Here is an 11,555-nt window from a genome sequence, read left to right as displayed (position 1 = left end):
GGTACGCGGGCCTCTCACTGCTGTGGCCTCTCCCGTTGCGGAGCACAGGCTCTGGACGCGCAGGCTCAGCGGCCATGGCCCACGGGCCCAGCCACTCCGCGGCACGTGGGATTTTTCCCGGACCGGGGCACGAACCCGTGTCTCCCGCATCGGCAGGCGGACTCTCAACCACTGCGCCACCAGGGAAGCCCCTTTTTCATTTTTTGATTATATTCTTTGAACATGTAAATTATTTCTTAAAAAGCAAATTGATATAAAGTATATAGAACACTGGTGACACATCAGCATGCAATACGTATTAGTGCTTATTTAAAATTTCAGTTTAATGGTAATTGATTATCTTCCACTAAAAGATATGTAGAGAATTTAAAAAATCAGCTGTTTAAAAATTAAATACTATAAATTTTATAATATACAAATAATTTTAAACAATAATATTTGCCTTACTATAAATTATAAAGGCATTTCTTTTAGCCCACGCAGTCCCACAATCTGGGTCTGTTACCATTTACATTTCTCATAAATGGTGTTAAAAGACCTGGCAATTTTATTTTATTTTACTTTCTTCGAAATCACCACCAATGCATTTATTTGAGGGAAAAAGGGTCAAATCTTATTAGGAACTTCCAACTGGATAGGACTAGAGACACTGATCTACCTAATATCTGGGTGTTCACAGCCGCACAAGTAACCATATCCTGCACGTGAGGCATCACCACGAAACCGACGAGCATTTGACAAGGGGGACACATTCTGAGCAGTCACACGGTTTCCATTTAGAAGGTGCTTCCTTATCAGAAAAGCAGTGTTGAGAAAAACGAAGACAGCCTCCTAGCAAAGGCCTGGACATGACGGTGGCTCCTGAAAAGGGATCACACCCTATTTACAAAGCTGGAGAGCAGAGCTCCCAGCTGAGCTGCAGGATAAGAGGGGGGCTGACCTGAGGGCTGTGAATGGGGGCTGGGATCTGACCTCACGAGCCTTTGCTCATCCAACCTCAGGCTCCACGAGCCATTCTCTGGCCCCCTGCAGGAGGCAGACTCGGGAAATCTGCAAAGCCAGGGGATTCTGCCCCACCTTCCCCAGGCCTAACAGTGACCAATTCACTGGACGCAGTCTCATGCCACCCAGCCCCTGCATGGCACCTACGGAAACTGAAGCCCAGCTGGCCTGGAGCACATCTAGGTCTTGCTGGGCTGGTCATCTTACACGTGTCCCACGATGGTCGGCCTCACCCACGGTGTCCTGGCCGAGACAGTGTGCTTTTTTAGGTGATCCAGGTTACTCCAGGGCAAGGTATGATCCTGATGACACCCGGCAGAGGAGGCTGGAGCTTCGGAAGAACTGGCCCTGCACACTCGGGTCCTTCCAGCAGCGGATCCGGATTCGAACACTGAGGAGTGAGGCGGCGGCCCAGCCTGCAGGTGTTCACAGCCATGAGACCGCCCACCAGCAGGAAGGGGTAGGTCAGTACGCTCACTGCCATCCCCATCACATATCTGGGGTGGCTCTGGATGGCTAGGGCCTGGCTGAACTGGGAACCTGGATTCTGGTCGTTCCCCAGCCCCCCTGGAGTGTCACCCACCAGGTAGGCACTGAGGAAGCGGGCCAGCAGGTTACAGCCCCGCAAGGAAACCACACCTTCCAGGAGGTGAGGGATCAAGCCGACAAAGAATCCCAGCAGCCCCTCTTCTGTGAAAATCTTCCCAATGGAGCTCAACTTTCCACTGTACTTGGCCTTCCTCCCATGAACTGGACCACGCAGTGCACTGAGATGACACGCAGCGGGTGGGCCAGCACGTGGGACATGCCTTGCATCATCATCATCAGGTAGGAGGTCTCCTTCACCACCGTCGTCAGAGACGTCTTCGTGCCAGGCTTGACGGAAACCTGCTCCGTCTCCTCCGGAGGGAGAACCTTCTTCACGGCGCCTGGGTCATGGTGCAGAGGGCGGTCGACGCCAGCCAGGGGCTCAGGCCTCGGCACAGCACTAGCTTCCCACCCACCGCGCAGTGTCCTCGGCTTGGGTGGAGACGCTCGGTGGGGAGAGGACTTCCTCTCCGGCACGCCAGTCCCAGTGGTGGGGGGCGGGCAGCGGTTCGCGACCCCGTAGGATGAGCAGCTTCGCTAGAGCAGCGGCTGTTTGAGCACCGTCACTCCCGTGTGCAGCCCAACGGAAAGAGCCTTGGCGGCCAGCACCATCTCTGGGCCCCAGGCCCGCGGTTCCCAGAGCCCGACCCCGCCTGCTGCCACTCCGCCCGGCTTGGCTCCGGGTCCGGTTCCACCTTTCCCCAACACTGATGTCCGGTAAGTTAAAAAATCTACTAAGTGTCTGTGGACAGAGGAATGGATGAAGAGGCTGTGGCACATATACACGATGGAATACGATTCGGCCGTAAAAAAGAACGAAATAAGGCCATGTGCAGCACCATGGATGCACCTAGACACTGTCATACTGAGCGAAGTACATCAGACAGAGAAAGACAAATATCATATGGTATCGCTTATAAGTGTAATCTAAAACAAATGATACAAACGAATTTATTTACAAAATAGAAATAGAGCCACAGATGCAGAAAACAAGCTTATGGTTATGGAATAAGGGTGGGGAGGGATAAACTGGGAGATTGGGACTGTTACGGACACACTGTATACATAAAATAGGGAACTAATAAGGACCTGCTGTAGAGCACAGGAAACTCTACTCAATCCTTTGTAATGACCTCTATGGGAAAAGAATCTAGAAAAGAGTGATCTATGTATACGTAAAACTGATTCACTGTGCTATACACCTGAAACTAACACAACACTGTAAATCAATTATACTCAAATAAAAATTAATTATAAAAAAAATTCTACTTAGGCAAACAACATGACTAGAAGGAAACGTTTTCCATATACAAATGAAAATGTCTCATGAGTTAGTCTTTGAGCAATTGAAAGTTTTGGGTAGATAATATGTGTCATTTAAGCATCTCTCAAACATTCTTAGATTTTGAATAAGGAATGAAAACACTGAACGTACTCTAGAATTAATAGTCGAGTTTTGCTTACAGTTCTGAGTTTGGAGCAAATCTGGATGAACTGTGAATACATGGAGAGTTCTTTTTCTATTTGACTTTCATGTATTTACACCATCAGGATGCACACTACCTTTTTCCTCAATAAACTGAGAATCTAGGTCTCATTCTTATCAGATGTTCTACCATTAACATTCCATCTTGTTCTCCCCCATACTTTGGGAATAACAGCTTTTCTTTCACTGGTTTTTAATTTTTAATTTCTTAAACAGTTTTTAGGCCATGCTATATGTATAATATTAACAGGTGTCTGCTGGTGAAGTATTTTCTGGAATTTAAGAAGACTTAGATCAAGTGGTGTCTCCCCTATAAAATTGTTAGAGATCTCCAAAGCTGAATCTCCCATTCTTTTCCCACATCTTGAGTATTATACATGTTATTATGTATACGCATTATTATACACAAATTATACATATTATACATATATTATAATGATTTGTCTCTTGTAAAACAGTGAACTCCTTAAAAACAGCAAGTCTATTTCTCCTTATAACTATATGTCAGGCCTGGCAGGTATTAGGTACTCAGTTATGTCAGCTGAATAAAGACAGTTTTTCTCAGTAGATGTTATACTACTAATGGAAATACTTCAGCAAGTATTATCACTTTATCATATCTGAGTATTTTCCTAGATATAAAAGTAAACTGAAATGAACAGAGTCCTCATCCAGCATGTCTCAAGAATCTGAGTACAGAGGAATTCTGTTTTCCTAGATCCCATTCCAATTCAACCGTGTACTAAATAATTATGATCTAAATTCTCCATTTGAAGCTTAAAAGATTTATTTACTTATTTATTTAAATTTTATTTATTTATTTTTGGCTGCATCGGATCTTCGTTAATGTGTGTGGGCTTTCTCTAGTTGCGGTAAGCAGGGGCTACTCTCTGTTGCAGTGCGCAGGCTTCTCATTGTGGTGGCTTCTCTTGTTGCGGAGCACGGGCCCTAGGTGCGTGGGCTTCAGTAGTTGTGGAACGTGGGCTCAGTAACTGTAGCTCACAGGCTCAGTAGTTGTGGCTCGTGGGCTCTAGAACGCAGGCTCAGTAGTTGTGGCACACGGGCTTAGTCGCTCCGTGGCATATGGAATCTTCCTGGACCAGGGCTCAAACCCGTGTTCCCTGCATTGGCAGGAGGATTCTTAACCACTGCGCCACCAGGGAAGTCCAAGATTTGTTATTTTTTAATGACCTGAACACACAGCCTCCTTCCAACAGCATGGTCCAGTGGTCACTTTTAAGGGAATACTCAAGAAGCAGCTGAACCGGCTGGCTAATTTTTTCTCAAAAGCAACAATGATAAAACTATCATCACTAATGATAAAAACAAAACCGTTTTATTGGTAGATGTTCCCAAACATCGAGATAGAGAAAGAGCAATGCTCTTGCTGACCTAGCCAGCATGTTTCACGGCCTGCCAGCTCTGACAACATAGCCTTGGGACATATTCTTTAGCTTCTTCTACCTGGTTTCCTCCTCTGTGAAAAAGGATTCAAACACCAGCCTCACCGCTTTTACAGTCAAGGTTGACTTTTTTTTTTTGGATGATGCTTTGTAGTACAGATTTCTGGGGCAACCAGCAGAGTTCCAGGACTTAAATAGATCCATTGTTGCGATTTGAGGAAAGCCATAACCCTCTCTGAAACCTTTCTTCTTAGCAAGGTGAGATATTCCTTTCTGTGGGCAAAAATACAAGCTCATTTCTCTGCTTCACACTGGTCTGCTATCCAGGGCACTCGAATGACTCTCCTATCAACAGCACAGAAATCCTTCATTTCACATTGTCACTTGTCATCTCAATGATGGAGCCACAATTCAGAGCCTGTTAAAAGCCTAGCTGATACCACATAACCATCAGCAGGAATTGCAAAAAGAACATGATAAGCACTAAGCCCTGGTTTCGCTAAACATAGCCATCCTTCGAATTTGAATTCTAGAAATCTATACCCCTCAATAGACAGTACTATTCTGGCCACCTGTAAAAATGACTTAACAATATGTTCCTTTGTATACTTTTTTTTTTTTTTTGGCGGTACGTGGGCCTCTCCCATTGCGGAGCACAGGCTCCAGACACACAGGCTCAGCAGCTATGGCTCACAGGCCCAGCCGCTCCGCAGCATGTGGGATCTTCCCGGACCGGGGCACAAACCCGTGCGAACCCGTGTCCCCTGCATCGGCAGGCGGACTCCCAACCACTGTGCCACGAGGGAAGCCCCTGTATACTTGTTTTTGAGGGTCAATACAAGAAAAAGCCTTGGGGAGTAGTAGAGTCTGTGTTTTGGTATCATCAGGAACGCCATCCATCATGTTATTTAATGCTCCTCTTATAAACTAAGGGGGAACCTAGAGATGGCAGACCCATCAATGACAATTCCATCTCAGTGTGAAAGCTCCTGAACAGGAGGGAGGTGGCTTTGAGAATGTTATAAAGAGAAACGGACAGATTGTGACAATGAACATTTCTGAGGACCGGCTGCCTGCCAGACGCTTTCTGCTTCTGCAGAGTGAGAGCTTAAATATTTCTAGCCCATGATACTTGTTAAAAAATAGAGAAGGTACGACACGAGGAGAACGTAATTTGAGTGTGGGGACTTGCAGATGAGAGTTCAGTTTTGGACACAACAACTTTGGTGGGATGTGGTATAGGAAAGAGGACTCAAAACCTTCCATGTGACAACTCACCTTTTTGAACTTCAGACTGTCACCACCAGCCATCAGTGTTGATCTACAATGGTTGACATGGACGCTAGGATGCAGACGATGCTTACAAGGCATGTGAAAGCATCAGGCACACAGCAGATATTCAGCAATGTTAGTTCTTTTAATTCCCACAAACCATTCTGCCAAAGGAACTGGATCATGCTGTGGGAAAAAAAACCCTCTTTTTCCAAAGACGTTTAAATGTTTACAGGAATTCTATACTGTACTTATCATTTTCAGTAAGTTTAAGGACATTAAAACTAATGTTAAGATTATTGGGAATAAATGTTACTACCATGAATTATTCCACTAGAGATGTAATACCATTGATTATTAATGCCAGAGCGAGGTCATCAGAGACCTCCGTGGTCACTATATTCAGTGGATGTTTTCAGTCCTCTTTTTACTTGACCTCCCACATTTACCTGTCAACCTGTTTTTCACTTTCTCCTTGAAACATTCTTTCTTTCCATGATACCGCATTGGTTTTTTTTGGCTGCGCTGCACAGCTTGTGGGATCTTAGTTCCCCGACCAGGGACTGAACCCAGGCTCTTGGCAGTGACAGTGTGGAGTGCTAACCACTGGACTGCCAGGGAGCTCCCAGACACCACATTCTTTCCTTGCTGTGTTTCCGACTTTTCTTCTCTGCCTTCATTTCAGACATATCCTTCTCTCCTGGGCCTTTAAATGCTGTGGTTCCTCAAGGCTCTGCCCTGGGACCTCTTCTCTACTCACCCTCTGCTCTGTTCCCCCCGAAATCACACCTGTCCCCATGAAATTGTCACCCGTATACTAATGACCCCTAAATTTCCATCTTGATCTTAGACCTCCCCCATGATATATCCAATTAACTATTCAACATCCCCACTCGAATGTCTCAAGGGTACCTCAAACTCAACGTATCCAAGACCAGACTTAGGATATTCCACTCAAATATTATCTTCTTCCAGTTTCCCACCATAAATCGCAAATAGCCTTCCCATATCCAGGTGTAGTCTGTCCCTCATCCATTCTCTGTCACATCCCATATCCAATCCATTGCTTGGAACTGTTGATTTCACACCTCCCTCCCCATTTGGCTTTCTCATCTATCAATTTTTATCCATCTTTACTATCAGCATCGTTGCACAAGCTAGAGTCACCTCTCACCACTACTAAGTGGTGCACAGCCCTCCTTCCATCTGTTGTGGCTCCTTTGATTTTGTTCTCCATGCTAGAACCGGAGTAATCTTTAAAAATGCAAATCTTTTAATGTTAACCCTGCTAAAAATCCTACGTTGCCTCTTTAGAGATAATCCTAAATCCTCAACATATCACAAAAGTCTCTGTCAATCAAAAGGTCCTAACAGACCTTCTCTATATGGATGCTTCTACTTAGGGTAACCCTTCAGTCAGTCACCAGGATTTGTTACTTGCATGTCTATTAGTTTCTTTTGCCTTCAATCTCTGCCCCGAATTAGGGAAATTCATGGAGATGCTAGAAGACTGGCACCAACTCTCTAATCTCTCTGCGAAGTGATTAGGAGGAAATTTTATTATTGTTTTCTTTTTCTATGGAAAAGTGTTTTATTTGCCTCGGTTCACATTCTATAGATAATGACTTACAAAAGGTATAGAAGCCTAAACTGTTTAAGATGCCAGGTCAAAGCCAAGTTATAGAAGGATAAACCAAGTCCAGTGCTGATGTCACAAGGAGCTCGGGGCTCTTTAAATATCTTGGAGTTTCTTACACAGTGTTTAAATCTTATAGGTTTAAAGATACAGTGTCAGGTTCCATCTTTCTAGTACATAGTGAATTGTCTTAGGAGGCCACATCAGGCAACTTTCGTGACCTCGCTAGCACTTATTTGCCTGGTAAGTAAAATAGGATGTTAAGATCACCTATGACACAGTTATGTTGAGGATTAAATAACATTAATTATGTAAAGCACTCAGCATAGAGGCTGGCACACAGCAATGAGCAGTAGGTGTTGGTATTATTTCTGTTTGTGATAATTATAAAATCCATTTTGAGGAAGTCCTTGTAGATGAATGTGAACATTTTTCTTCAGAGAGAAGGAATACTAAGGATTTCAACAATGGTTTTTTGGGTTCACATTAGTGTATCATTGGTTTTGGTCTATCAGAGAAATACACATTTTGCAATGGAAAACAGTTAGAATGAATCTTATTACTCCTCAGGAAAGGAGTAGACACAAACCCTCTTACTGTTGTCACTGTGCACCGGTCATCCAATACCCTTTTTTGTTGCATCCCCTCCAGCTCCTGGAGGATGGATCTTGTCATGGGGGTCCTCAGGCCCAGAGCGCATGGCACCATTTCTGTCTGTGGGATGATTTCTGCTCATGTCAGAGACTCTGCTGTCCCCTGGTGGCATCTGCGGTCTTCCGTTGGTTCAATGTTCCCACCTGGAAGACCTACAATTATCCTTAGAGAGTCACACATCTAGCAGGCAGAGCCTGCGTGCTGCCTTTCCACTCTAATGTTTAACGATTGACCTTGCACTGGAAGCAGCCATTTCTCTGAGCGGCTCAGAGCAGGGGTCCTTACTGAGGACCTTCTCCAACACCTTGCCACCTCATCCACACCAGCGCTCCTTCTAGGAGCAGAGTCATGTTGTCTCCTTAGAGAGCTGCATGTGGACCTCTTCCCCGAGTTCCGACTTTGCTGTCAGAGGCTGACTCTTAACATCTAAGGTCCTGAAGCTTTCTCCCCAGTCCCTGGTGTCCTTTCTGATTTTTTACCTTTGACAGTGGGGTTGGGTGTTACTTCAAACTGGTCTGGGTCCTTATCACAGCCTATTCCCATGTGAAGGTACAAACACAAGTTTATTTTTCTATAACTCACCTTAATTAAGTTCAGTTTTGAACTGCCTCTTCCAAACGGTTGGTGATACCATAATCTCTGCCAATTCCTGGTATCTCCCACCAACCCCGCAGCTGGATCTAAATTTGAGAATGTCTAGTTTGGTGACGAGCGTTTAGGTTGGGAGCCTCTGGTTTCCAATGCCATCTGTCTACATGGGCATCCAGTGAGAAACACAGCATCTTAATGCAGTCATCAGTTTCCCCAGCCTCTGCTGGGCTCAGAGTTCCCTTCTGCAAGCTCCCTTGAAGTGTGGACGTGTCTTTCTTCTTCCACGGCACACCTGGATATACAGGGACACCGTTTTGCTCGCATTCCACGTTAGGGCCCAGAAGGTCTTTAAGAGTCCATCTAGTTGCCACCTACCTACTCACACCAGGCGTCCCATGAGTCCATATTCTCTCTCTGGGCCCACTGCCTTCCTGGGCGGTGCTCAGGTCTCTGGGCACACCTTCCTCCTGCTCTCGGATCTCACAAACCCAAATATGGAGGTCTGCAGTGTCCCAAGGATGGGACTGGGGAGCTTGGTTCAGACTCCCTATCTCGGGGACAGTGGAGACCGGCCCCCACTGCCCCCCTCCTTCTCTCTTGCCTGTACCACTCACAGCCTCCTTGGTCCCCAGCACAGGAGATGGGTTTGTTTTAGTTTCTTCTGCGAGTAGAAAGCCAGGCTCTTACAAAACATGTTTTATCCAAATCTCTTGCTCTGCCAGGAGTCTTTTTTGTTCCTGTAAAGCCAAGCCTTTTGCAACACCAAAGCCAGGAAGGACGCTTTCTTTGCTGTCACATCTTCCCTTAAAGCAATAAGCACAGAATGCCTAGCTGCTCATTTGGGGTGGAGTGATGCACAAAAACATCGAGAGAAGAGGACAGTGGCTGGAGGAGGCAACCTGTTAATATTATCCTGCCACACTTAACGAAGAACAGACAGAAACAGTAATAGGCTCTTCGGAATAATATTCTTCCCTCTCTTGGGATGAAATTGTGTCCTTAGTCTTCAGAGATAGTGCATAGTCTTGGCTCTGTTCTAGCTACACATGGGCAAGACTTCAGAACTCAGAAGCCCTGTCTTAACTAAGTAGACTGACACGTTGTCTTCTAGGAGGATTTATCTTCTCACTGGAGATCAGTTCTGGAGAGGTTTTCAAAGGTATGATTCTGTTATTCGGGTTGGTTCGAGGAATATGACAGTTTATTTAAAGCTGTTACTTTACTGTGAAAACTCTAGACACAGTGAGAGTAACATTTGGATTAGTCTCTTACACCCAAAAACCTGTATAACAGGAAGAATCATGTTCTATTTTCTAAGAATGCAGAGGCAGCCTCAAAGCACCTTTGCAGTTTTAACTTCATTTTAAAATATGCTGATATTAGTAATTATTATAATAAAGTATTGGCTATTTATGGTTAGTAATTGCTTACACTTATTGAGTACTTACTGTGTGTCCGATACTAAAACACCTAGGTAATTCACTTAATCCTCATAAAAGCCTTAAAATATACATATTGTTACCCAGATTTAGATGAGGAAACTGAGGCAGAGAGGCTACGTAATTTGTCCAAAGTCACAGGATAGTATCTATTAGAGATTGAATTTGAACCCCCCAAAGTCTGACAGCCAAGTAGCAGTGCTTAGTTATGCTGCCTAGTTAATCAGGATATTCACCTTGGTAAGAATGGTTATGAGGTTACGGTGTAAAAGTGACAATTTTTGGAATAATAAGCTAGAACCTGCTTTTAAGCTAGTAAATCAGAATAAAAATTTTAATTATTATGTATCCTTTGATATTTGGAGGCAAAGTCAAAGTTACCAGCTTGCAGCCCGGAAATGAGACTGGGTTAGGGAAGAGTTTACTTCAACTGTTATTTATCAAGGGGCCCAGAGGTTATGTGCTGAGCCCTTCTGGATCTTCAGGGAAACAGAACGGATAAACACCATGAAACCGAAGGACATCAACTCATAAGAAATTAACATTTTACAGTAACTGTTTTTCTTTTTTTGGCTGCGCGGCGGCACGTGGGAGCTTAGCTCCCGACCACGGATGGCACCCGCGTCCCCTGCACTGCAAGGCGGATTCTTGACCACTGGACCCCCAGGGAGGCCCCTACACTAATTTTAAGGCGCTGGAATTTGAAAAGGTCAGCGCGAGAAGCTGATGGAGCGGCCCTTCTGGAGTTGTCCATAAAGGCACATGGAGACGAACGCTCTTGCTAACATTTTCTCATAAACATTCTCAAGGCCAGACACCGGGAGAAGCGTCGGGGACAGAAAGAGGAAAAGAAAAGACAATTCTTGCCCGGGGTTCCATTCTAACGGGAGGTGACAAATGAAGCAGGAAGTTAATAAGAAACGAGAACGCTGCGAAGTGCTAAGGACCACACCACCCTTCTCCAGAATTAGGCTGCACGAAGAGGCGAGGGCGTGCTGCCCCGCGGCGGGGCCAGAGGCCTGCACACACGCCCCTACGGGGACCCGGGCGACAGCAAGGCCACGGCTCCGGGAACCCTCCGCCCGACCCCCGCCTCACTCCCACGGCCGGGCGAGAATCGAAGCACAACACAGCCGCCAGGCTGCCCCAAACCCCCGGACCTTGGCATTTCCTGCCCCGTTTCCCAGACAAACGGAGCTTCACAGCAGCGGCCCCTTGCTAGTGAGCGGGACCCGGAGGCTGGAAGGGGCGTGGCTGTCCGACACGCTCTCCCCCACGCCACGACGGCAGGAAGAGCCATAAAGCTCGAGCGACAGGGATAGAAATACCTGGGGCTGCGGCTTCAGTGAGCGAGAAAACAGGGCAGGCCGGGGGCAGAGAAAGCACGACCAGGAGAGCACGGCCGAGAGCGCAGTCAGACGCCGCCGGGGGGCGGGAGGAGACGCCGGAAGTCGGGCGGAGACGCCGGAAGTCGGGCGGAGGCG

The 11,555-nt window shown here is 46.1% G+C and overlaps 1 long non-coding RNA gene and 1 pseudogene across 1 annotated transcript; both read right to left on the bottom strand.

The window, feature by feature from the left end:
- Window positions 1–298: 298 nt before the first annotated feature.
- On the bottom strand, window positions 299–2,153 carry LOC113625902 (mitochondrial carrier homolog 1 pseudogene; annotated as a pseudogene).
- Window positions 2,154–4,388: 2,235 nt separating this feature from the next.
- Window positions 4,389–11,393, bottom strand: LOC113625903 (uncharacterized). Its single transcript, XR_003434925.1, has 2 exons — window positions 5,758–11,393; window positions 4,389–4,752 (listed from the first exon to the last, which is right to left on the bottom strand). It is a non-coding gene; the product is annotated as an uncharacterized LOC113625903 (long non-coding RNA).
- Window positions 11,394–11,555: the final 162 nt, after the last annotated feature.

The sequence above is a fragment of the Aethalodelphis obliquidens genome, unplaced genomic scaffold (assembly GCF_003676395.1).
Source record: "Aethalodelphis obliquidens isolate GAN/ISIS:26980383/991018 unplaced genomic scaffold, ASM367639v1 scaffold17, whole genome shotgun sequence".
Classification (NCBI taxonomy): domain Eukaryota; kingdom Metazoa; phylum Chordata; class Mammalia; order Artiodactyla; family Delphinidae; genus Aethalodelphis; species Aethalodelphis obliquidens.
Note: the sequence above shows the minus strand (reverse complement) of the source record. Positions and strands in the feature narration are given on the sequence as shown.